Source organism: Xenopus tropicalis, chromosome 8, assembly GCF_000004195.4.
Source record: "Xenopus tropicalis strain Nigerian chromosome 8, UCB_Xtro_10.0, whole genome shotgun sequence".
Taxonomy (NCBI): domain Eukaryota; kingdom Metazoa; phylum Chordata; class Amphibia; order Anura; family Pipidae; genus Xenopus; species Xenopus tropicalis.
The window spans coordinates 47698303-47724899 of NC_030684.2; the positions used below are offsets into that span (position 1 = coordinate 47698303).

Below are 26597 nucleotides of genomic sequence, written 5' to 3' on the forward strand. Positions count from 1 at the left end.
GTTTGGGAGTAAGTCTTGTCAGAAACTAGATATATGTAATGGTATGGTGCCTGGGTTTTCTGTTATACTAGTTGAACTTTTATTGTAATGTAGCCAGGTTAAAATGATTTTTTTTATCCAGACAGCTGCAGACACTATTTTACCCTGATGTCCACAGCCACAGTTCTTTCTCAGAGGCTAATATAGCATTGCTACTATAGGCACCATCTTGCCCTACTATACCTGCTATCCCACAGCCACAGTCCCTTCCTAGAGGCTATTATCCCCACTGCTACTATAGGCACCATCTCTCCCTACTATACCTGTTATCCCACAGCCACAGTCCCTTCCCAGAGGCTATTATCCCCCCACTGCTACTATAGGCACCATCTCTCCCTACTATACCTGCTATCCCACAGCCACAGTCCCTTCCCAGAGGCTATTATCCCACTGCTACTATAGGCACCATCTCTCCCTACTATACCTGCTATCCCACAGCCACAGTCCCTTCCCAGAGGCTATTATCCCACTGCTACTATAGGCACCATCTCTCCCTACTATACCTGCTATCCCACAGCCACAGTCCCTTCCCAGAGGCTATTATCCCACTGCTACTATAGGCACCATCTCTCCCTACTATACCTGCTATCCCACAGCCACAGTCCCTTCCCAGAGGCTATTATCCCACTGCTACTATAGGCACCATCTCTCCCTACTATACCTGCTATCCCACAGCCACAGTCCCTTCCCAGAGGCTATTATCCCACTGCTACTATAGGCACCATCTCTCCCTACTATACCTGCTATCCCACAGCCACAGTCCCTTCCCAGAGGATATTATCCCCACTGCTACTATAGGCACCATCTCTCCCTACTATACCTGCTATCTCACAGCCCCAGTCCCTTCCCAGAGGCTATTATCCCACTGCTACTATAGTCACCATTTGATACTATACCTTCTAGCCTACAGTCACTTTTTGTACCCTAGAGACTACAGAACAATAGAGAAGTTGCCATACTGTATGGGTCCTTGTAGAGTTGGATCAGTCTGATACTGTTCACAGATCAGATCAGGTAGCGTTGTTTCTAGATGCCTCATAAATGCTTGGGACCCCCAGTCAGGAATAGAGACCAATTTGCCAATGACATGTCAGTGTGTGTTTAGAGTTTGTGTGCTTAGTACTGATCATTTTAAGGAACTTATTACATGGTATTTGCTTAGACAAGGTAGGTAAGAAACCACATCCTATTAAACCTATCATGCATAGAATAACATTAGCAATCTAGTGAGCCTCAGGGCATATTACATGTTTTATTAGCCTCAGCAAGGTAAGATTTCTTTCCAATAATTCTCCAGATGTGCCTAATTGTCCTTTTACTACATTTTATCAAACAATTCACTTCAAAATTGTAAGGCTGATCTGGGATTTGTAAATAGTCCACTGATAGTTACTAGGATATGCTGGAAGAACCTAGCAGCAGCAGCAGCAGCAGCACAAAAAGTTAATGCTTACCAATGGGTTAAAATTAAGCAGTCATGGGATGTTTTGTCTATTTGCCAAGCTCTTGAGAAGCAACATGATACAAAATATACAAGCATGTTGGCCTATAAGGGCTCCCGTGAAATTGCATTATGGCGATCTCAAGCCTGGACTGGCAATCTGTGGGTTGTGGCAAATGCCAGAGAGGCTATAGACATTATTTATTTGGCTTATTTGGCTAGTGGGGGGCTGTTTGGGTCACTGTATACTTGGAATGCCAGGGCATATTTTGACTTCCGGTTGAGACCTCAGTGATCTTATTAAATTTATTTTTGAAGCGCCAGCATATTCTGCAGTACATAATAACTGACAATCATTAGGTAACAAGTTCCTTGACTGCAATGGTGTACAATACAATGGAAAAAGGTAGGCCAAGGTCTACATCATAAAGGCATAGTTACAGTCGTTTTTGTTCCCTGGATGTATGAGCCCTCTGTATGGTGTGTATATATGTTGCTGCTCTATGCGGCTGCTTTATTGAATAGCGGTGTTTGTTACACATATGCCTACTGAGTAACAGGAAATAAAAAGCATTAAAGAAAAATTATATTGAGCCAGAACTACTTTTCCCAGCACCCTTGGCTGGCTTAGGGGATGTTCTATTGGGTGTTTTCTCAGCAAAATGCTTGTTGCTGGAAGTACACACATTCTTTCCTTAGCTTCTTTATTTGCTATGCTCTCCTACCAACATAAACAAGATTGTATCATGTTTTCCCCAGAAACCCATAAAAAAATTATAGTAACTTTGACTTACCCTTTAAAAATGAGCAAAAAAAAAAAAAATGAACATAACACTGCCATACATGTCTGTAAACCACTGTAAAAATACACTGTGATAAGCCAGGACCATTAATATTATTTGTGAGGTTGCTAGTCTGTATGTAGGACCCTCTCCAAGGCTACAAGGCATTGGAAAGTAGTATTTTATTACCTGAAATGACTTTACTTTAAGGATATGGGGAACTTGTGGCTGTGTTAAATGCTTTTTAATGGGCAGCAATCTCCTTAATCCGTAATACTTATTGTTAATAGCGGATCAGTGCAATAATAATTAAAGTAACTATGTGACTATGGAAGGTATAGGTACCAGTGAGGGAGAGGACTGCAGGCACTGTAGGATTGTGTGCCTGGGAGCCTTATGCACAGCTATGTGGCCACCCCTGTATTCTGTATGCTTTAGTTGCTGCCAGTCCCGCTGAGCTTGCCGTAGTATTAGGCCTATAGCATCCGCTCTCCATGGTGCTGAACAGTGAACCTTCCAGGGCTGGACAGATAGGAGCTTCTCCTTAGCCCGGCACTTCAGTTCTTAACTCTGCATAATTTCCAATACATGGTCCTTATCTTTGCATCCTGGCTTTAAAAATAATCTTTTTATTGCTATGGGCATTATCTATGATCAGCATTTGTTTTTATTATCCATCATTTATATAGTGCTGCCATATCCTGCTGTGCTTTACAGAGATCATACATCATTCGCATCACATCCCTCCCTGCTCCAGTGTTACTTACATTCTAAGGTCCCTATAACATTCACACAAACAAACATTAGGGTCAGTTTTATCAGGAGTCAATCACCCGGCCTGTATGTTTTAGGAGTTGGGCAGAACCAGCCTAATAGATACAAGCCTTTGTGAACGCAGTCAGTGGCTAATCTAGGACTAAATATACTATATATACTTCTGCATTCACTTCTGATGGGCCAGTCAGTAGGATCAGTTTAATCTGGCCACTGATGTATGTGGGTTGGCTAATTATTATTATATCAAAAAATGGACATAACAATAATTTTAGGATAAATTAAAACTAGGACTTTTTTGTTTAATTTCAAACCTATTTTCTGGGCTTATGTTGTAAATTATGGACAGCTAAGTGGTTTTCTGCTGCCCCCAGGCCAGGGGCATAACTACAGAATTAATAAGTATTTCAGTATATCTTGGTAGAATAGGTCAACTTATGTTTTGTGGCTCTAAATTGAATTTGCTGTGGGTCCCAGTAACATCCAGTTCCACCACTGCCCCAGGCCTTGTTACACTGCAACAGATCAGTCTGGCATTTTTTGCCTCTCCTTTATGCCCCATCTTTATTCATGAAATGTTGGTGGCTAAGACCTTGGCTCTTGATTCTTCACGTGCATTGTCATCAGCTTCCCATTCATTATGCATATTCTGTTAATCTTCCCTGTAATTAATGCTTTATTCCTAATGGGTCCTGCCCTCCACCATGGTGGCAAGCACTGAGCACTGCAGCACATAGGATATGAACGACACTCAGCATTTCAGCCGCTCCATTAGCAATTTCATTTAAATACTTAAAATAATTTCACATAAGTAATTATGTTTTATGGCTGGTAGCCAAGCTGAGATTCTCTTTTTTTTCTGCTTCATGGAAGCTCCAGAGAAAAATCCATATTTAAAACTTGGCAAAAAATGTTTCCTTGCCCCTAGTTAATTAAGGAGGTTTCCTTGTGAGCATGGGAACTGAGATAAATAAGGTGCTTGGTTTCATTATTAACATTTTTATTAAGGCACGAGATTCACGGATTAACCACTTTGCAGTCAGAGGGGACTAGAAGAGGTTGTTAGGCGGTGTGAGGGGTATAACGGCATGAATTTTTGCATATTAGATGTAATGTGCTGGCAGTAAGCAGGCTGCTAAGATGCACAACACTACAGTCTCTGACTTCCATAAATATGCAGTCAGGTCACCAGTGGCGCAACGATTCTGCACCAGGCCCCCTTCCCACCTCCCCCCTTTTCCTAAGCGCTGACGCGTCTGCCTGCCCTGACGAGCCCCCAGACTTATTTCCATATAAATCCCTGCTCCCATCCACTCTCCTACTAGAGAGCCAGCAGTGAGCACAGATTTAAATGCAACATTGGAGGACTCAGACCCCACGGCCCCCTGTCCCCCCCTAGGGGTATTTTTCGTCTATTGTTACGACATTGTAGATCACATTGCAAAGGCATAGTGCCATTATACAGTCCTTGGCTCCTGCATAAGTATTCAGCCACTGGTATGTGTCATATTGTCATTAATGCATGAAAGAAGTGACTTAATCAAGGTAGATATATTGGGGCTGAAGTTCACTGTGCTTTGTAGGGGCAGCGACACAGGGGGCTACAAGTACTGTAGCTGTCTGTAACCAGCGACGTGAATAGAAAGTGATGCAAGTCATCCTCTATTTTGTCCTCTGTTTCAACAAACCAGTTAGGCTTGATAAGATAAAGAAATTTCACTGGGTGCTCCATATTAAAGAAATATATACTACTTTTGGTAGTGCAGTCAATGGAATCCAGTGGCAGATGCAGTAGTGTAATAATTTAGGAAGCAGACCCCATGGGTGTTGGGGGGGCAGGGGCCAGGAAGGCCTGAACTGCAGGGTCTGCTTCTTCCAATGTTGCATTTAAGTCTCTGCTCACTGCCGACTCTCTGGTAGGAGAGCGGGTATTTATATGCGAACAGGTCTGGGGGGGGCAGATGTGTCAGTATGCAGGGAGAGGGGGGAAAGGGGCTGGGTAGGTGTGCTACTCTGCACCGGGCACTTCTGAAGATTTTTTTGCAGGGGGGTGCAGAGTTGTTACTCCACTGGGCAGACATATACAGCAACAGGCCCTGTCTGTCTTGGATTAGTATTTGAGCTCTTTAGCATTTATTAATACACAGATATGTGGGCCCATTAGGGACCCCAGCCCATAGGACCCTCTGCACCCACACAGTATGTCCTTCCCTGATGGCAGCAGTTCTTCATAACCTTTTCTCAGCCAGGTCTTTCTCACCATGTCCAACTCTTGAGCCTTACCCCTTAAGAACATGACTAAATTAAGATAAAGAGTGAAGTAGGAAAGACATATTAGATGGGCTGCTGCTATACATGGGCAGCAGGAAATCAGGAATTAACTTGAACCCCTTCAGTTTTATAAGTGTGAGCTGGGCCTCTCATTTGCAAAAACTATTACTATTCCCTACTGTTTCCCAGGTTACTCCTGAAACTTCATTCTTCATTTGTGTACGTACACTGTGCCCCTATGCCACCTGAAATACAGCTTACTTTCTCGTAAGCCCATCATCTTATTAAGGTGTGCAGTTCAGAAATTGCTCTAGTCCATATATATGATTGACATTAATTTTTACTGTAGGGTAGAATAACAGTTCACAACAAGCCATGTCCCCCACCATTTAGTGACTGTAGCCAGATAAACCATCCTATGCTTGGTTATGAAATAAATACATATAAACCCTTTGTTTTCCAACTTGTGCCAGCTCTTACAATCCATGAAATCTCATAATAGCTGTGACTGTGAGGTGCTTCTTTTCATATCTGCTAGTAATATCTCATTTTCTAACATTTCTGCAGATGACCCAGAGTTAATTATGCTGCCCTGGGGTGGAAATCTTCTCGGCAAGCTCTCTCTATTGATCATGGTTATATCTGCATGTAGTAAACAAGAGAACAATGCATATCATTAGCGAGCTTTTCTAAGGTAAAACTGCAGGGAGATTGTATCAGGCACCCCACTCCTGCCTCACACAGACATTGCCGACCCAGGTATAGAGCTAGAGATCCCTACTGGCGTAGCTGGTGGTGGGTATGGATATATAAATATAGAAGTATGCTCGGGTTGTAAAATATTAATCTGTGTTAGAGAATGTAGTGCAAAAAAACAAACTACACAAAGGCACCTACACCATGCCATTCATCATCTGCCAGCAGCAGTGCCTGCTTGCCATGACTGCATGATGTAGATCTGATTTAGAAGGCGAATATACAGCATTTATGAGTTATCCTGGGAATGGGCCTTTTTTAGCATGAGTAATAGCATGTACTTCAATGTTTGCTCTCAGCAATAACAACACTTGCACACTCTTTATCAGTGGGGCTGCACACATAACCTATCTGGGTTTTGTTTTACAGCAATACCAGGTCTATAGTTCCAATCTAGTTGGAACACCTTTTGCATGAACTCCAATAAAAACCAGAATGTGAAGGCAGATCTGCCTTTAAAAGTGGGGGTGTATACAGAAAGATTGACAAGAAATTCCATTGCCTCGCAGGGATTTACAGTATCTCCCTTCTGGCAATGTGCTGTGGGAAATGTATAGTAAGCCAAGATGGAGTTACCTGTGATAAAAAGGCTGCCACCACAATGGCTGTGCCTATTCTCTTATTATTTTGCTTCGAAATGTCAGGAAGGCTTCAGGGGGTTGTGGGTCCTTACCGTCTGTGGGCTCTACATAGTTATCTCACTGGGTTCGAACTAAATTAAGCTGCCCTTATATTTCAACTTCAAACTATCACTAATAAGAAACAATACATCTATCTATCTATCTATCTATCATCTATCTATCTATCTATCTATCTATCTATCTATCTATCTATCTATCTATCTATCAATCTATCTATCATCTATCTATCTATCATCTATCTATATCTATCTATCTATCTATCTATCTATCTATCTATCTATCTATCATCTATCTATCTATCATCTATCTATATCTATCTATCTATCTATCTATCTATCTATCTATCTATCTATCTATCTATCTATCTATCTATATATAGATGCTTGGCCCTCACTTTATCTAACTTCCTACTCCTAGTTGAGCTCATCTACTTACCTACCCTTAGTGCAGTGATGTGCAGTGGTTACAAGCTGGGGACCATCCTCATTCCTGCTTATCACTCTCCCAATCAACCCACTCCTCTCTGCTCGTCACCTCAATGTGATGGTGGAGGGGTGGTGATCTGGGATGCTTACATGCCCAGGGAACCCCTTAGATTTGGCCCTGCACTGACAGAACTGTTCCAATGTTGCTCTGCTAAGGAAAGATATCAGAAACCTCAGATGGACTTTCCTGCCTCTTTCCTGACCAGAGCAAAATCTTCTAAAAAAAATAATGTAAATTGCAAAAGCATCCTGACCAAGGTTTACTTATCCCTTTAACAAGTCCTTGATTAGATTAAGTACCGCCTTTCAGCCATTGGGAGTTTTTTGGAAGATAAATTGCTCTTAATATAAGTCACAGCAGACAAGCTAGAAGTAATTGGAGTGCCTCTTCAAATCCATCGATGCCAATACAGGTATGGTATCCATTTCTAGAAACATTTTTAAATGTTTTTTAATTTTTTTTGTCCTTAAGAAATAGTGTTCCACTTTACCTAATGATCCATTATCACCAGTTTCCAAGCATTCCAAGCTGTTTTGCAGCTGGATATCAGCATATAAAAATGGCCTTTATTCATACGTTTTAAAGGAATGTATTAAAGAGGTCCAGTAACATAACCGTCACGCATGAGATATACTCCGGACTCCTCACGTACTTGTACCATTGTTCCCAAATACAGATCCTCTCAGTGAGTAGTTGGCAAGGCCACACTTTTTCGACAGGTTTCCTCAGTGGAAGCGGATCAGAGGACCCGCAAAATGTGGAGAATCATTAAAACACACTACAGAAAATCAAGATGTAGCAAAAAACAGGGATTTTTTTTTTTTCCATGGAGCACTGCCACATTTGGGAAGGGAGATTTATGTTGCTGAACATTCTGGTGAGTAAGTGTGAGCACAGGGACATGCTGTATAATATGCATAGGGACATGCTGTATAATATGCATAGGGACATGCTGTGTAATATGGTAATTCTCTGAGGGGAGGAAAATGGTGTAGTTGAAAACAAGTGACAAAATAAAGCCATTTATTGATCGGGCCCCTATCAAAGTAACCACTGTGCTGTTCTAAAAAGGGGCTGAGGGATGTGTCTGTGAAGGGTATTAATTGGCTGCTTTGAAGCACTGGAACTTCAATCTAGGAAATTGGTTCTATATTTTGCTTGAAGGGATGGCATGTTATGTATGATCAACTCTATTTCAATGGCAGAATCTCCAAACAGGACTAGAAATAAGTGCATTCGGAATTGCAACTGGAATATCATTGAACATTCATAGCCTTATTCGAAAGATTTGCTGGTAACATTCACTCATATAATTGTAAAACTTCATTCTGTTGGTGGAAAGATAGGGCTGCATTTAGTGGGGAAGAATCATTATCAATGCATATTTGACCCCTGTCTGTCAGACTATTGACATGTATAGTAACAGAGCCACTCAGTGCTTAAAATGACTGATATAAAGAATAAAACCTTCATAGCAAGTATACTCTGCTATTGAGAAAACTGTAGTTGTAATGATCTTACTGCCTTTTTATTTGTGTTTTAATGATGTTTTTAAAATGTCCTCTCTGGCCTGGCCAATGACTTTGGGAATGGGGGTAGAATGGATAGGTTTCTAGCTGGGGGGACAATGCACCAAATGCAAAGCACATGAATACTAATAAAAAGGAGTTGTTATTATCTCTCTGTACATTTTCTGTATGGTGGCAGTGGGAATTTAGACAGGCCTAACAGTATTCCAAGGGTTGAATTCATTCTTGAATCCCATGTATAATTGATCAGGCCGGCGTTCTCAAAACAGAATACCGGTTACTGATCAGTTTACATCATATAAAGATCTTTTTCCCTTATATTTTTTCACATTTGAATTTAATAGATGGAGAAAAAATCTTGTACAAAAAATCTTGTACACTTTCTTCCTAGCTTTGTTTAAACATGAAATACTAATTGTGCATTGTTTCCCTGCAGTGATGGTTCTGACTCCAAACTCAAGAAGGGGGGGAGGTGTTACTTTTGTATGGATGTTATGGAGCCCTTCTTTCCCGGGAGAATCTATAATCCCTCTTAGAATTTTCCCCTTAGGCAACTAGTCCCTTGTAAGAACATAAATTGCATCATCTGGACAGAGCGCTAAGCCTCTGCAGTGGAGGTGAGAGAGTGTGTAGCATTCAGTGATTCAAGACAGTATATGGTACAAATAAAAATGGCTATATATAAATAGATATACTTCCACTGATCTCTTCTATGAACAAAGGGTGGATTATTAGAAAAATATGGCTTACTTGTAGTACTATTGGCTTATGTTTTTCCTGTTCATAGAGTGCTCATTTATTACCCGTGTCCCCACTGGAAATACACAAAAAGCTGCAGCATAACGCTGTCAACTCCCAGCAGAGAGCCATGGGGTTACAGAGGCTGCCCATGCAGCTGCTGGGAGTCGACATAACCTGACATATTTACGTCTATTGCCCCTGATATCATGATATCATCATGTCACATGGGATTTTAGTTACTTAAAGAACATTTGCCTGCATCTGAGAATGATGACAAAAAGACCCCCCCCCAGCAGCTCTGGTTCTGTTATCAAAGTAGGTAGGCCCATCATGCCAAGGAATAGAGGTTATTATTTAATATTATTGGTACTTATAGATATCCCTGTGGAGATTGGGGAAGCTAATGACCAAAATCACTACTTTTTTTCCTGGTCCAGTGCTACTTATCCTTAAAAATGTTTCAGCCCTGGGTCCTTTCCCAAAGAGCACAGCTATTTTCCCTGCGCTTAGGTATCCCTTTATTCATGCTGGGCTCTTGTGGAGTAATGTAAGCTCTAAGGAAAGTTCAGAATCACACAGAAGTACATGGGCAAGAAGAAATGATGCAGAGCTCTGGAGGAAAGAACCTTTGGTTATCTTTTTGCCCTAGTCCTGGAACAGCTCCTATTTAAAAAAAAAAATGCGCTGGCCTTGGGAAAAAAATATAAGAATTGTGTTCACTGGGTCAAAACGACCCAACAAAAGTAAGGCTTTCCTAGTCTTTTATTCAGCTTTATGAATTACTTTGTTTGAATGCTTATAGTCAAAAGTACTACTTTCTACTACTGTTATAGGGGGTGTAAAGGGCAACTGCCCTGTTTATATTGTCAGTACAGGTATGCATGTATATCTTTATTAATAAAACGCTACTTATGTAGACAGCGCTGTGCAGTAGAACAAAAGATTAATACAAGCGGGAGTTATTAAAATAATAATAGATAAATACAAAAGTATGATAATAAATACAAGGTGCAGTTGCAATAAGTTATGAATCAAAGAGACAAGAGGATAGAGGTTGCTACCCCGTAGAGCTTACAATCTAAATGGGCATGGGATGCTTTATCCTGAAACCCGTTATCCAGAAAATTCTGAATTATAGAGAGGCCATCTCCCATTCCAGAAAATATAAGAAAATAATTATAAATAAATACATTATAAGAAAATAATTATGATTTTTAAAAATGATTTCCTTTATCTCTGTAATAATAAAAAAAGTACCTTGTACTTAATCCCAACTAAGATGATTAATTCTTACTGGAGGCAAAACAATCCCATTGGGTTTAATAATGTTTAAATTATTTTTCAATAGACTTATGGTATGGAGATCCAACTTACCCCCGGCATTCTGGATAACAGGGTCCCATACCTGTGTTTCTCCTGTCTCTCTGTGTCCCTGCAACCGTTCACATTGGCGTGAGTGTCTGAATAGCTATTTTGGTGCAATGTAGGTGCCAGCATCTAGTGCCATAGCTTCTACTACATTCAGTACAGATAACATCATAATATTCTGCCTCTGGGAGAGGGATGCTCAGCTGGTTATTGCCTAGAACCACTGCACAAACACTGTAGCATATTCATCTTGTATCTGCTTTAAAATGTGCAGCCATTATACAATAAGAGCAAGGCATGCCTGTAGAGGTCAATTTAACAGGTAAACCAGGCTGAAAATACACAAAGGAACAGTGTAACGAAACCTAATCAGCTTTAGCTGGAGGGTTACAAAACAGCACATCACTCAATGGCTTTCTAGGCCCAGCACTGCTGCCAAACTACATTATTTATTTAAGGCAATTCATGTGCAATATTTGTTTCCATTAAGTCGTTTGCTTTCCCTTTTGCCTTTATACAAGATATGAACTCTGCCATTATGAAGCATTCTCCAGGCCAAACATATTACGGAGCCATGGAGTATGTGTGTGTTATCCCTCCCCCTCCTTATATTAGTATACTGCTTTTAAGAACCTGAATCGGACCTGTAGCCGAAATAGAAATAGGGGAGAAAAACACATTTAGCTGCATTAGTAAAGAGCTGGGCCCTTCCATTAGGCAGCGAGTCTGGCAGAGAGATGTTTAAGTAAGGATAACTTGTGGAGAAAGAGAGGAGCGAGAGAGAATAAAAATTATATGATTGCAAGTGAGTTGAAAATAGCCCAGCACACATAATGAAGAGGCTTCATCAGATGTTAGCCTAACTCCCACACAAATATGCGAGGGAAGGATTTATTTACATTGCAGGCATGCTGCAGGATGGCATATTAAATGTGAGAACAGAGGCAACAGCACGGCTTCAGATTGGATTTTGCAGAGACACCACATGGAAATGGAGCCCATACAGCGACGGTACTAAAGTAGCCAAACCAAAAGTCGCATGTGATGCTAGGAGAAAATTTTTTTGAGTGGGCAGATGTACATTGATATTAATGGCAGGAAATCACGTCATTTTATTTCTACTGGAGTGCAGATATTTTCACAGAGTATGTGCTATACAAATCTTATTAAACACCAAGTCTGTAAACTCACATATGAAACAAGGGGAGCGATGGATAAATTTGAGAAAGTGTGGAGTGACTGGTACAACACAAACCCTGAGGGCCTGTAACCTCAACACAGACCACCACCAACCACAGCAGTATACCCTCTGAATGAACATGCTTGCCACTAACAACAGACCACTTTAATATGCACTGAAACAATGACGACACTGCAATACATTGTTATTGATTTATTGTAACAAACTGTATAGCAACATTCATGCTTTTATTTTTGTTGTCTTGTTTGACTTTTGTAAAACGAATAAAATTTACCTTTAAAAAAAAAAAAAAAACACCAAGTCTGTGTTAGTGGGGGTGGGAAGGGACTATTATTTGTGTAAAGTAGGACTGTCTAACCTGTAATCCTTCTGTTGTATCTTCCCAGAGTCTAATATCCCCACTACTACTATACCTATATATACTATACCTACTATATCTGCAATCCCACAGCCACAGTCCCTTCCCAGGGGCTATTATCCCCACTGCTACTATAGGCACCATCTCTCCCTACTATACCTGCTATCCCACAGCCACAGTCCCTTCCCAGAGTCTATTATCCCCACTGCTACTATAGACACCATCTCTCCCTACTATACCTGCTATCCCACAGCCACCGTCCCTTCCCAGAGGCTATTATCCCCACTGCTACTATAGGCACCATCTCTCCCTACTATACCTGCTATCCCACAGCCACAGTCCCTTCCCAGAGGCTATTATCCCACTGTTACTATATGCACCATCTCTCCCTACTATACCTGCTATCCCACAGCCACAGTCCCTTCCCAGAGGCTAATATCCCACTGTTACTATAGGCACCATCTCTCCCTACTATACCTGCTATCCCACAGCCACAGTCCCTTCCCAGAGGCTAATATCCCACTGTTACTATAGGCACCATCTCTCCCTACTATACCTGCTATCCCACAGCCACAGTCCCTTCCCAGAGGCTATTATCCCCCCACTGCTACTATAGGCACCATCTCTCGCTACTATACCTGCTATCCCACAGCCACAGTCCCTTCCCAGAGGCTATTATCCCCACTGCTACTATAGGCACCATCTCTCTCTACTATACCTGCTATCCCACAGCCACAATCCCTTCCCAGAGTCTATTATCCCCCCACTGTTACTATATGCACCATCTCTCCCTACTATACCTGCTATCCCACAGCCACAGCAACAGTCCCTTACCAGAGGCTATTATCTTCTATAGGCATTGTGTGAAAGATGCTAAGTGCACAGAAGGAGTACTTCATTTCTCTATATGAAGGCAAAACAAGAGACTACTCAAAACAGTGAACTCCACATATAGCAGGCTTCATAAAAAATAGGCATTAAACAATATTATTGAAGGACTACTTAACTTTTATACTTATTTTCATACCAATTTTCATACGTATAAGTCTTCTGAAGTTGCAGACCTGTTTGAGATTTGACCTGAAGCTATTTGTGTCATGTCTCTGTGTCTTATGTCCTCTTAATTTATAGTCACCCTACATTAACTAACTAACCAACCACACAACATGGTCATTTTACCCAAAATATTCTGTGCAGCCAGTTGTTGCTGAACTTACTCATTTGAGAGATGCTGAGCTAGCACTAAGCAAGCATTCCTCCACATTTAATTAAATTATAGAGAGCTTCATTAAAGCTTATGGAAATGTTTAATTTAAACCTGACAGTGAAAGCAATATGGTAGATTCCACTAGTTTTAATAACAATAAGTATAACTAATAATAACAATAGTGCTGTTGTGCTGAGCAATCTATGCCTGTGTGTGATGCGGTATAGCCATAATACAGTTTTGTATGCCCTACTTATAATATATGTACTTTTACTGCTTTTCCATTAAGCATGTGTAGCAACCCTGCAGCAAGTGTTAAAGGGTTGCATATTGGTGATATTGCTTGCTATGTAAATTATTGCTATATCAAGAATAAGAGTGTAAATCTCATTGCTAATATTCTTTTTCAAGGTTGAGCATTCCTCCTTTGCTTCCCTAAAGCGGATCAGGTTGCATGACACTGAGAAACTGCATGGAAATACTTTTATAAATATACCTGTATTTCAGAGAAGCAAGTCAGAGGCATATTCCATATAAACCCTGTTAAATGAAGCAGTGTTACATGCTGAAATTGCCTGGTATGTGAAATGAATGAGTCTTCTCTTACCAGGAAAACTTGGGACATTGTTCCAAGCAGAGCAGAAGGGTTTCTAGGTCCCTCCACCCTGTGTGCCCCTACCTGCCCTACGGCTTTGCACTGGAGAGAACATGGGGTTTAACTCCTCAGCTATCAGGTAAAGCTGCAAGGCATTAGTGAGCAGGGCAGTACTGGTCCCTTTGGCATGGAGGAGATTACATTGATGGCACAGCACACATGATATATTCCACACACTCTTTCCCCATTAAGATGCAGAAGCCTCAGTTCAGGTCCTGCTGCTGGAAGCTGCCTTGAAATCCATTGCTCATTTAATCCTTGGCTTCTGCTGTGGCTGCAGAGCGTGACAGTCTGACGCTAATGTTTTCTTTCTATCACTGCTAACTTGAATTCATTTAGTACCATAACCCCTTACCTGCCAAAGCCACAGCAAACGCATGGTGCTCCGCTTTTGAGCCTTTTCTACATTTAACTCTATTGGTTTATTTAGTTAACAGAATACTAAAAAAGATAGCACTTACAGTTTGCCATAGGTGTCTAGAGCTGACCATACACGCACTGATAATATAGTCTGAAACCTCGTGCGTGTATGGTGGCTCAACAAGACGACCGATATCGCACAAGGCTGCGTCGTCAATCGGGTGGGCTAAAAGATTTTGGTTGGGCGCTATTGAAGGCACCCCCGAGCAAAATCTACGTTCAGGGCTGAATCATCAGAATTCCTATTGTTTCTACCTCCATATCTGACGATTCAGCCCTGAATGTCTGTGGAGTGTGGGAACAATCAAAATCGGTATGTGTATGGCCACCTTTAGGCTTTAGGCACATAGACACAAGCTACTGAAAGGTGTGCATGTAAGGCTGATGGGATGTCCACATGCTACCCCTTACCTTACATGGGGGGGGAGGAGCCTACTGAATGGTGTGTTTATCAGGCCAATGGGATGTATATATATATATGTGTGTGTGTGTATGTGTGCATATACTCTCTTTAAGTTGAGCACCAGCGCTGCCGTTTTGATGATCTGCGGCATGTAATTGGTTATGGAAATGTCGGAGGATTTAAAAAATATATGGCATTTGATTATTACATACTTGTGTGTATATTGACTAGATTTTCTCTTTAAAGCTGTACCTTTATTACACTCAGATTACTGTATGTACTGTACTTAGTTCCCTATTTATAGGTTTCCTGCATGGTCATTTTATCCTTTTCTGTCAGAGGAGCTGTCATTAAGCAAAGAGCAATAAGTTTTAAGGTTGGCTGCTGTGCCGAAGGTCCATTAGCAACTGCTAGCTGGTTAGTGCTGGAAGAAGGCAGGGGGGTAAGTGGGAGCATGATAATACAGCGTAAACTCTCCCTCTCCCAGAACTGCCCTACCTTACCTTCTGAGTCTGGCTTGTATAGCTTGGCTATTATAGCCTACCCCATGGGAAGCAGGGCATGCAGACCCCCCAGTACACATACCTGGCTACCTGTAAGTGAATGAGCTTTACTTCATTGGTGCAAGACAATCTAGCAAAGAGACGTGGGGTAACACATTTATTGTTTGCATAGCTATGAGCATGTTGCCCAATGGCAGAGATCACTGACCAAGAAAATGTGCTGTGGAAACCATGACTAGATCATTGTGAACTAGATATGTTTCTGCTCAATAATGGCTGCCATTCTGGCCATTCAGACTGGATGTGATGCAACCAGAGATTGAGGCTGCCAGCCACACTATGCAACTCTGCAGTTAGAGATCAGGTGGGGGAGTGGGCCCTGTGCGGGGGGCCACTGGACTTTTATGAATGACCAGCAATGCAGTTTGTAAGGGCACAGGATGGAGGAAGGGCTGTGTGGATGGCTGAAGGTTAAAAAATAGAGGGTAATGGGTTTAGTTTTCCTTTAATGACCACTAAATCCTCAGTATGAGAAATCCTTGTGATTATTTTATACAACTTTTAAAGAAAGAGTAGTGTGGGGAATTCAGCTTGAACCAGCTGATCTCCTATGCATATATTCTGAAACAATACACATTTATTTGTGCTAAATGACTGATAGCTGGTTGATCTGCTTTTGAGTATAGTAACATTCCCTTGGGTTGGAGGTCAGAGCCATGGCCTTTAAGCTAATAAATATCAATTCAACATGTAGTTGGCTAGCTGTTGGCTGCCTGAAGATGCCAGGGGCTGTCATTCAGCATTATTGCATATGGTCAGAAGATTAACATGTCCCCCTTTAGTATATATTATTATTATTGTTGTGGATTGAAGATCAAATACAAGACCTTATTTCACAAAATAAAGGGAGTTTTTTGTTATTATGTCTGTGCAGGAATCTATTCTTGCTTTGGGATTTACAAGTATATAGCAAACTGTTTATTTGTTTATTTTTTTTCATTAAGTCCTGTGAGTTATTTTTGCTGTTTGTATTCACAAAATAACAAGCCAGTACCCAGGCTCAGCCCGCAGTCCCAGATTCTTATTGAAAAGTCCCACATAATGTGCCAAATTTAGCAAAATGGGAGTGGCTCTTAGGGGGTGTGGTTTCAAAATGGGCAAGGTCAATGTTTTCCCACTGTGCTATGCATGCCATTTCTTTTTATGACTCTTTGCATTTTTCAAATGTTGGGAGGAATGCTATAGCAACAATGTACATTTAAACTTCAAGTCCTCCAAGTCCTCGAGAACTAGTGGCCCAAATAATTCAAAAGAGGTTTCCATTAAACCTTGCCAAAGGCATTCAATAATTTTCTCTAGCTGCGAAAAGCTAAACAGGCCAGTATCCTTCCTATGAAGTTTGGTTGCAGTATAATACTGGAAAGCAGAAGTTGTACCATCAGCTCAATATGCTGTACAGGTATGGGATCCATTACCCGGAAACCCGTTATCCAGAAAGATCAGAATTACGGAAAGGCTGTCTCCCATAGACTCCATTATAAGCAAATAATTCAAATTTTTGAAAACGATTTCCTTTTTCTCTGTAATAAAAAAACTGTACCTTGTACTTGATCCCAACTAAGATATAATTAATCCTTATTGGAGACAAAACAAGCCTATTGGGTTTATTCAATATTTAAATGATTTTTAGCAGACCTAAGGCATGGAGATCCAAATTACGGAAAGACCCCTTATCCGGAAAACCCCAGGTCCCGAGCATTCTGGATAACGGGTCCCATACCTGTATAATAAGATAACTTATATAGGGGTGGTTAAGATGATTCCTATTGGAGAATTCTCTTGCATCTGCAATTAACCCTGGGGTTCCTACTGTGGTAATCTAGAGAAGATAGAATGATGGGTTTTAAGGAAAGTATCACAGATATAGGAAATATAACAGAATAAAAAAAGTAAAAGCTAAATAGCTTTAGGAAAAATAACCAGCGAATAAAAAATGGTGCAGTGTCTGCTGTGAGACTGCTAGTTCCATAATAATGCTCATTTAAGGTACCTATGGCTTGCAGTAGACCCTAAGAATACTCATGTTGGATTACTGTAGAATTAATCAGAGGCTCAATAACTTTGATTCATCTTTGCTCATTTAAAGCTCTTGGAGTTTGATGATGCGCATTTATGTCATCCCGTCACATCTCAGCACCGACTTCTAACAGCCAGTGTTTTATGGCTGTCACTGCACGGGCTCAGTTGGATTAGACTGATAGAACCATCTGTGCTCAAGCAGCAGCATCCTGGCCGCATTCAGCTCATGTGTTGGTTGTGATGGCAGGTTAGTTCAGCTGCACTCCGACCCTCCATGGCTGCTGTACCATTAAAAAAAGGTGCTGATTAGTCAGCCTGTGCTCTCCATAAAACCAGTCATATTCCATCCAAATGCTATAATACTCAGCATACATGGGCCTCCCTTTGGATATTACAGTCACATTTATTCCATAACATTTTTAAATATAAAATATTTGAAATTATTTTTATTATCATTTATTTAAAGGTCAAGTATAACCTCTAATGTCTTTCTCTACAAACAAATAGGCTATATGGCTAATTAGGCCAAAAAAATGAAGGGTCTGCCATTTCAGGGAGATGCTTCATTGAACGGTAATTGCCATTGCCCTTTCCATGCTTTGCAGTAGCACTGCTTCCTTTTTCCATTGGCTGCAAAGTAGCTCTGATAAAATACTGTGATTTCCATATGCCATTGGCTGGAACAGAGCACAGTAACAAGCACAGGCTCTGCAGTTATTGCAATTTTTTTTTTGGCCAATAATTTCACTCCATGCACCTTAGTGCTAAAGAAATATTATTTTATTTTTTTTTCCTGGAAACAAATACAATAGCGCTCCTGTGCCTGAGATACTTGGTTTAAATGCAACCACATATTCTATTATCTTCATGCCTACTAGAAAGCTCTATTCATTTACAATCATGGTTTGACATGGATTACAACCGGTATGGGGCCAAAATATATCCTGGGTATTTACAAAGGAATCAAGAGAATGGAAAGCATATCATTTGGTACGATTTCCCTTTACCCCCCATTGCCTGAAAAGGGTTTTATAAACTGCATGGGATCAGACTTAATCTCACTTGTCATTAAAGAAACAGAAATGCCCAACGTTGCTATAGAATTTAACGTTAATTATGTTCCAGTGTACTGTATTTGTTTAAAAAAAAATAAGTTGAAGACATGACTATGTTGGATAAATATTTCAATAATTATTGGAAATAGCACCTTTTCCATAAGCTTGGGTTCTAGCTTTTGATCATTAAGGGCCAAATCATTATAACCACCATGTTTATTTAAAGAATATTAAAGGCTGAATCACATTTAGAAATTCTTTCTGACACTGTCAAGTCATTAAGGCAGGCTATGGGGAGGTAGTCAGCAGAATTATATGCCAATGTGTTTCTGATTTTTCCGTAGATTTTGCTTGGAGACAGTTCCCAGGCAATTTATCGGTGCTGCCCATTGCTGGAAGAGTTACAAGAAAGAACTCAAAGCCTGCTCAAGAACACCAGATTAATTGATATATTACTTGATTGGATGGTAATGCACAGCACGTCTTTACAGCACACACCCTGGGGGCTTCAACAGACAAGGTATAAATAATTTATCTTACTGAGCACAAGTGAATTCATCACAATGTCCAAGATGCTGATTAAATCACCTATGCTCCGGGAAACACAGTAATTGTGCAAACTTTAGATATTGTACTTGTTATAAGGTCTGGATTCTGACGTTCCTAGCCAATGGAAATAGCTACTTGAACATGAGAAATCCTAACTGATGTCATACTTCATAATGGGCCAGATGAAAACTTGGTTGAGATTCAGTTTGAAAAGAAAAAACTTTTCTCCTCATTTGGATCTAGTTTTTCTCATAGAGTTTTCATGTGATAAACAGGAAGATACGTTTTTCTCATTGAATTGCATCTGGCTCTATGGGAAAATCTGAAATTGAATTAGAAGATAAGCTTTTCTCACCAAATTGAATCTGGCACATTATTGAAATGGCCATTGCCATTGCAGCCCCTCTGCTCAATCTTCAGCACCGATCCGTGGCCACAATTCAGATCTGGGTTACAACTTACAGCAGTCTTGTGTTGCTAAAACTAGCTCTTGTTATATCTCTCATAGCACAAAACTAAAAAACATTTCAATGTAAGATCCCACGTTGCATAACAAGGTACAGCTTACAAAACATGTAAGGCTAGTAGTTTTGCCTAGCCTTACATCTTTGGTAAGGAATTATTATATGACTTTAGTGTATTTCAGTATATTGTTTGCCATTTTGGTGATGGATGTTCTTAAGCTTTCCTGATTTGCTTAACTTTCCTGTGCTGGAGGGGATCCGGGGGGGGGGGGGGGGGGGGGAGCTGAATTTCTGGTTTAATAACCAGAATGTTTTTTTTTTTTTGCTGCCCTGGTAACTTGTGGGACACATGGTATTATTCTTTAAAAATGATAGCATTCATTAAAAAAGTGCAATGCATAACATGCACCAAAGGTACAATATGATATCGACATATCATAATATGATGAATCTTGTGTGTTGATGTCTGATGTTATGTGTTATGTGTCTGATGTATCTTGCATGTTGATTTGTCATGGGCAGCACGGTGCAGAGGCAATTCCCCATTTACACAAAACATACAGGAAGGTTAATTGGCTCTTGACAAAATAGGCACTAGTGTGTGAAAATATGATATGGACCTTACATTGTAAGCTCCATTGAGGCAGGGGCTCAGTGTCACCCCCTTGGTGAGCAGGGAATAGCTGAATACCTTGGTTATTCAATTGTGTTTTTTCTTTGACTTCCTTTCAACCAACCAATTCACAGGACAGATAAATTGATTATAGAGTCATTTTGCATTCAGTAATGGTTTGTTCCTGAGTGGAAAGGTTAGCTGTATATTAGTGTTTAGAAAGGCGAGTGAATATATTTCTAATGATACAGATGTAGCAGTGTATACATATTCCCCGAGGATGTTACCTAGCGAAGCATGGATCCACCAAGTCTAAACGCCTTTTATTTTTAGATCGCAGCCTCTGCAGCCTGCTCCTGGCAGATAATAAATAAGCTCAAAAATCATTCCCAATTTAATTGACTCCTAGGGATTAACATTTTTATTTCTCCCCATTACAATACATCACGCCGGTGCCTATAGGATTTTAAATGGTCTTTGCTGAAATAATCAAATCAAATGCAAAATATTATAGGCATTCTCTCTTTTCTGCTTAAGTTTCTTAAGTAGTTGGAAAACAAAAGCCTTTCAGGTTATTGTATTGTTCTCTGAGTGGCTTTTGAAACTATTGTCTGTGACAGGTATATCCCATGAATGATTGGCAGGTATATATTATACATGGTATAATCAGAGCATGCTGCTGAGATGGAGTGACCATAGGTGGTTTACATTTCTGCCTATTTTTGCAGTGCATAGCTGTGTGTAGTAGGGAAACGGATGATACTGATGTCAAGCCAGTGTGTAAGGGCCTCCTACAAAGTGGTACCTTTCTTATGCAGCTCAACCAGACTCCCGTATGCATCCTCATAACCTCATAACTGTAAATGTACCTAAAATACTCTCTGGGGAGAGGTGGGAGTGCAATCAGGGGGTGTGGCTATGGGCACAGTAGGCCAATGGGGGCACTGCCAAGACACAAGCAAAATATAAAACCTCACTTTGACATCTCTAGGGACACAGCTTTAGGTAGATGGTGAAGAGCAATAGCAAGGTACCACTTATAGGTGGGGGAAGGTGCAACCCTCATGTATTTTAAAAAATGAATCAAAAACAATTTGCTGAGGTCCCCTCTGGAGCCATACTTGCTGTCACCTAGGAATAAGGTAGGGGTTATTGTAAAATAAATTGGAATTGAATTCTAGGTTTTAATTTCTTATGTAGGGTGACCAGATCACTTAAAAAAATTGGGGACAAGTCTAATAAATGCATGTCACATTTAATTGCAATCAGTGTTGCCCTAGCTGGATTTTCTAGCCATATCCCTGAATTTTCAAGTGATCTGATCACCCTATTGGCACTGCTGGCCTTGACCAGACCCACTTTGAAATGCCACTGTGTGTGTCCACCATCTCTTTCTTCCTTGGCAGAATGTTTTTTTTTCCACTTTACATCTTTTATTAGGGGGGATTGCCTAATCAAAAATGTAAGTTTGAAAACAGTGGCTGAACACTCATGGCATTTTTCTGGAGGTGATTTTCAAAAACGATAAAAAAGTTGAAAAGTTGATGAATCGGATATTTTCTAATACACTAAGTTTTTCCTGCTGCAAACAATCATTCATGCTGTGATTCATAGACTGATTTCCATGGGTGTGCAAACAGATTCCAGCTGCAGTCAGCAATATGAGAGCTGTTGGGTTGAGGGTGCACACTGAAAATCCTTTTATACATTAACAACTATAAATAAAATAATAATACTCTTTTCTTAACATTCACTACAGTGCAGGCGCATGTTTATATCTATGTCATGGTGATATTTGTGTATACAGGTATAGGATACATTATCCGAAAACCTGTTATCCATAATGCTTCAAACTACACAAAGATTATCTCCCATAGACTCGGTTATGAGCAAATACATTTTCAAACATATTTCCTTTTTCTCTGTATTTATAAATCAGTATCTTGTACTTTATCCTAACTAATATGGTTTATTTCTCCTTTATTTATACATGGGAGCTGTCCATTCAGAACCACATGTATTGCAATAAAGGCTCCCGGAATGAGGAGCAGGAACACTGTTTCCCATCAAAAAGCAAATCTCGGCTAAGGCTGATCTATGCCCCCTCTGCGGGGGTCTATCCTTACTTTATTGTGCAAGAAACCATTCGCCTAGATTTCATTTCTCAGTGAGCAGCAGACGACTGACAGCCTTGGGATGTTTGGGAACCAGGTTGTAGATTCTCTCCTTTGCAATGCTGTTAATTAAATTTTTTATAAAGTAGAGAGGTGCGCCAGCAGAGATCTCCTTTCATGCAGAAATGGAACGGGCCGCTCCCAAAGAGACCTCATCTGCTCTCATCTCCATGAAAATTAGTTAGTGTTAGAATTAGGAGGGAGGGGTTTTTCCCTGATAAAACTGTCACAATGGTAAACACTTCACACCTCACAGATATGTTTAGAACAATTCCCTTTAATCAATGGATTATTGCACTAATAAGCATTAAGGCCTTCACCCTTACTGGTGAGACACAGACTGCCTCTAAACTATGCCTTTGTAAATGCCAGAAATGTTACTGGAAAATGAATATACAAGCACAGCATATAAATATGCTTGGTTTTTTAGCCTCTCTTTTGTTTTAGTTTCCATGTTTGTATACATGGACCTGTGTAAATACCTTCTTACCAGGATCAGTGTAAAGAACAATGTAAAATAATCAGAAAATAGTGCACATATTTTTTTATACTTCTGTACACACACAGACATGACACCTACTTGCAAGTCTTTTCAGGGAAAAAACAGGCCAAGCCACTGTTTCATGCAGATATCACTCTGTTCCTTGAATAGCAGTAAGATAGGAAAGACTAAATTAGAAAAACATCTTCTATGCTCAGAGGGTGTTTGGTGTGTTAAACCCTCTACTGTACCCTTATTCTTTTCCTTAGTCTTCTCCTTTTTGTGATTGTTGACATAAATGTATTCCTTTTTGAGGTACCACATTTCAATGATCTACTCATCCAACCAAAGCAATATAAAGGCATATGTCAAGTTTTCAAAGAGAAGTGGTCAGTCCAGAGTTGGTTGACACCCCTTGTACATCAGTGGGAGTTATCAGTAGAAGCATCTTCTGACTGAACACGCAACTTGTTATTTTATGGGAATGTGATATGGTCTGTCTGTAAGCCTGACATTTGACTCCCACATAGGGTGGTGAATGTCTGACAAATTCCATGTATAGCTATGTCTATTTACAGGGCAGTGCTGTATAACAGGAAGAAGAGGTTGCACAAGATGAAAGCCTAATGGGGCAGTTAGATGGTTGCTGAAGGTTTTGGTGCCACACACTCTTTAGTTTGTAGGATACATGTGGTTTGAAAGCTGGGCATGGACCACTTATGCACTTGGATCAAATGTACAACCAAGTTATGGTGGGGTGTTCTTGAGATGGAATTAGTAGCTTTGGTAATCAGGTGTAATGGTGGATAGTTAGCCAAACTGCCAAGCAGAGAGCAGCTACTGTCTGTTAGGACAGATTAAAGGGGGTCTGTGTGGTTAAAAATAATTAGTCCTTAAAAGTGATAAGAAATAAAAACATGGCACCAGCTTAGATCACCAGCGTGACTCCATACAGAAAGTATATACAGTATATATATATATATAGAGGGCTGGAGGGACGCTGATCCATTTTCCCCCCAGCACCCACACACATGCAGTGGCATTGCTTAGGGCCAATCCCTGCACATATACAAGAGGGACTCCTGTGACAGGTCTCACTTTATTCACATTGTTCTTAGGAAGATTATCAGAGCATTTTTCCAGTTCGCTAAAAATGATCCAATTTATCAGTGCAGCTGTCATCTCTGGGTTAGAGCCCGGAACTCTCTATGAAAAGACTGGGATAAAATAATGAAAACCAGTGTTTTTTTTTTTTTTATATTTCCACAAACTTTTATTATGATGATAGATTAAATATGCAGCAACATTCTTTGGAGTCGCTTTGCCTCGCAGTCCAGGAACATCAAACACTTCTCCCAGATAATGGTCGCTTGACGCTCTATTTGTCTGCTGTTTTAATCTTGGAGCTTCATCCATCTATGTCAGCTGCAAAGTCCCTCACTCCAGGCTACCGCTCTGCAGTGGAACAATCTGTGTCTGGGCAAGTCTCACTCTGGCTACAGTTGCCTCTTCTTCCTTTCATCTCACTGACGCTACACAACCCATTATTCTTATTCCAGAGAATATTCAGTATCAATATCGCTATGCATAAACCTATAAAACAACCATATATTAAACTTGCCGGTGCCTCATTCAGTAACAGATTTTTTTCAGAGGATATTATGCAATCCATTGAAGTTAGAAGATTTCAAAGGTGATTTACATTCGCAAGAACACTGAGCAAATTGCAGTGTAAAGCGCCCCAGGGGACATGAGCGAAATGGCCCCGACCTTCCTTGCGCAAGTGCACTAATGTCTCGGTGCATGGCGTGTGTGCAATGATGTCATTTTGAAAATTTAAGTCACCTTTTGGCCCGAAAAAGGTGTCTGTGAAGACCGGTACTGGCAGGGCTCTCCTGTCCACTTTAGGGGAACGATCACCTTAGTTCAGTTTTGTGCTCAATCTCATCATGTTTTTGAGTCTATGTTATTAACACAAATGCAGCCAATGCATCAAAATGAATGCAATTGCACTTGCAAATCTGACTCAATTGCAACAAATCTTTTCAAAATATTAAGTCTGGTTGAGTTTTTTTATCTATAAAATTCTCCTCCTAAAGCTCTGATAATAGCAGATATGTTGGTTTCAAGTAAAGGATGGACGGCTTTTATCTAGTGAAAAAATATACACAGTAATTTAGTAGAATGTTGACCCAGGAACATCTGGAATGGCAAGGCTAGGAGGATAGCCTCCCTTAGCTATGAGTAGGGTTACCACACAGAGCCAGAACTAGGGGTAGGCAGAAGAGGCACCTGCCTAGGTCACAACAGTGGGGGCGACAGGTATCTCTTCTTTCACTTACCCCTGTTTCTGTGCCCATTACCCCCACCACACACCCCCCTCTAGTGGTCATCACAGCCTCAAACCCCCCCATGTTTTTGCATAGGTGCACTCGGTTGCGCATGCGTGTACACCCACGGGAGGTTGCCTAGGGCGCCCAGTCGGCTTGGTCCGGCACTGTTGCCACCTTTCTACTTTTGGACTCTGGGCAAGTGGGGGCGGTGGTGATATCATGAGGCGGGATGGGAGACGGTTGGGGCAGGGCAGTGACATTAGGAGTCAGGTCTATGGCACTGCAGTCAGCAATTGGCAAATTATCATGTCAGTCATCGAGAGTCCTGTCCAGATTTCCTAATTTGGAAAACTGGGCACACAGTTTTTGACCTGGACAGCCCTTCCAAAAACCAGGACAGGTCAAGACCAGACATGTAGGTATTATACTGTAGCTATTGTTTCCTGGGTTAAAAATGTAGGGGCAGGCCCAGAAGCTGACGTGCCAGTCATTTTTCAACTAGCAGGTGGACCAAGAGTGGAGCAGTGTCTGTCCCACCCTCCCTTCTTGCAGGTGTTGGAGGTGACGTTGGTCACAGTTGGTGGTGGGTGGCTTTACTCTGAGTCCCAGTGGGTCATTAAATGGGTAGCTGGAAAGGGAGTATCTAACTGTGCAGTTATTGGGTGGGGTATGTGGGGACGAGCGGTTATGTAGCCTAGACGCTGCTTTTCATGAGGCACATCAAAGACAGAAGATAGGTAGGTTTTATTTCAGTAAAGATTTGAGCTTGATAAAAGAGTACTTTTTCAACAGCAACTACAATGTAATAAGGTACCTATGTAATTTATTATAATTTATAGTGCTAAATGCCATTTATATTTTTGCTGAGATTAATGGCTCATGTTCTTAAATATGCATTTTGTAACTTGTGTGGGTCACAGTACATTGTTCACTTTGTTACAGGAATCGCTTACTTCCATCCAAAATTCATGATTACACACACATTGACCTTTTATAAAATGCACCACTGTTTCCCTGCAATCAGTACCTGCAATGAATTGCTCTAATTTTGTTTTGTGTGTTTTTGGGAGGCATAGACACAAAACCCTTTTTACTATATGTTGTGTATAGTGTAGATGTAGTATATTACAAATATACTGGAGATTCCAAGATTTACCACAACCAGGTAAAAGGAAACAACCACGGTTCTTTTCCAGAGATGAAGCTAATTTATTTGGATTATCCAGCCCAGAGACAGCAAGTGATACAGAGTTCCTTTTAAATATGCCCACAGG

The 26597-nt window shown here is 40.7% G+C and overlaps 1 protein-coding gene across 1 annotated transcript in view; it reads left to right on the top strand.

Annotated features, from left to right (window-relative positions):
- nexmif (neurite extension and migration factor) overlaps positions 1-26597 on the top strand; it is a 209047-nt gene that overhangs the window by 39250 nt on the left and 143200 nt on the right. The window contains exon 2 of the mRNA XM_031891314.1: positions 19054-19229. The gene's annotated coding sequence lies outside the window, so the exon portion shown is untranslated. The remainder of the gene's footprint in view (positions 1-19053; positions 19230-26597) is intronic.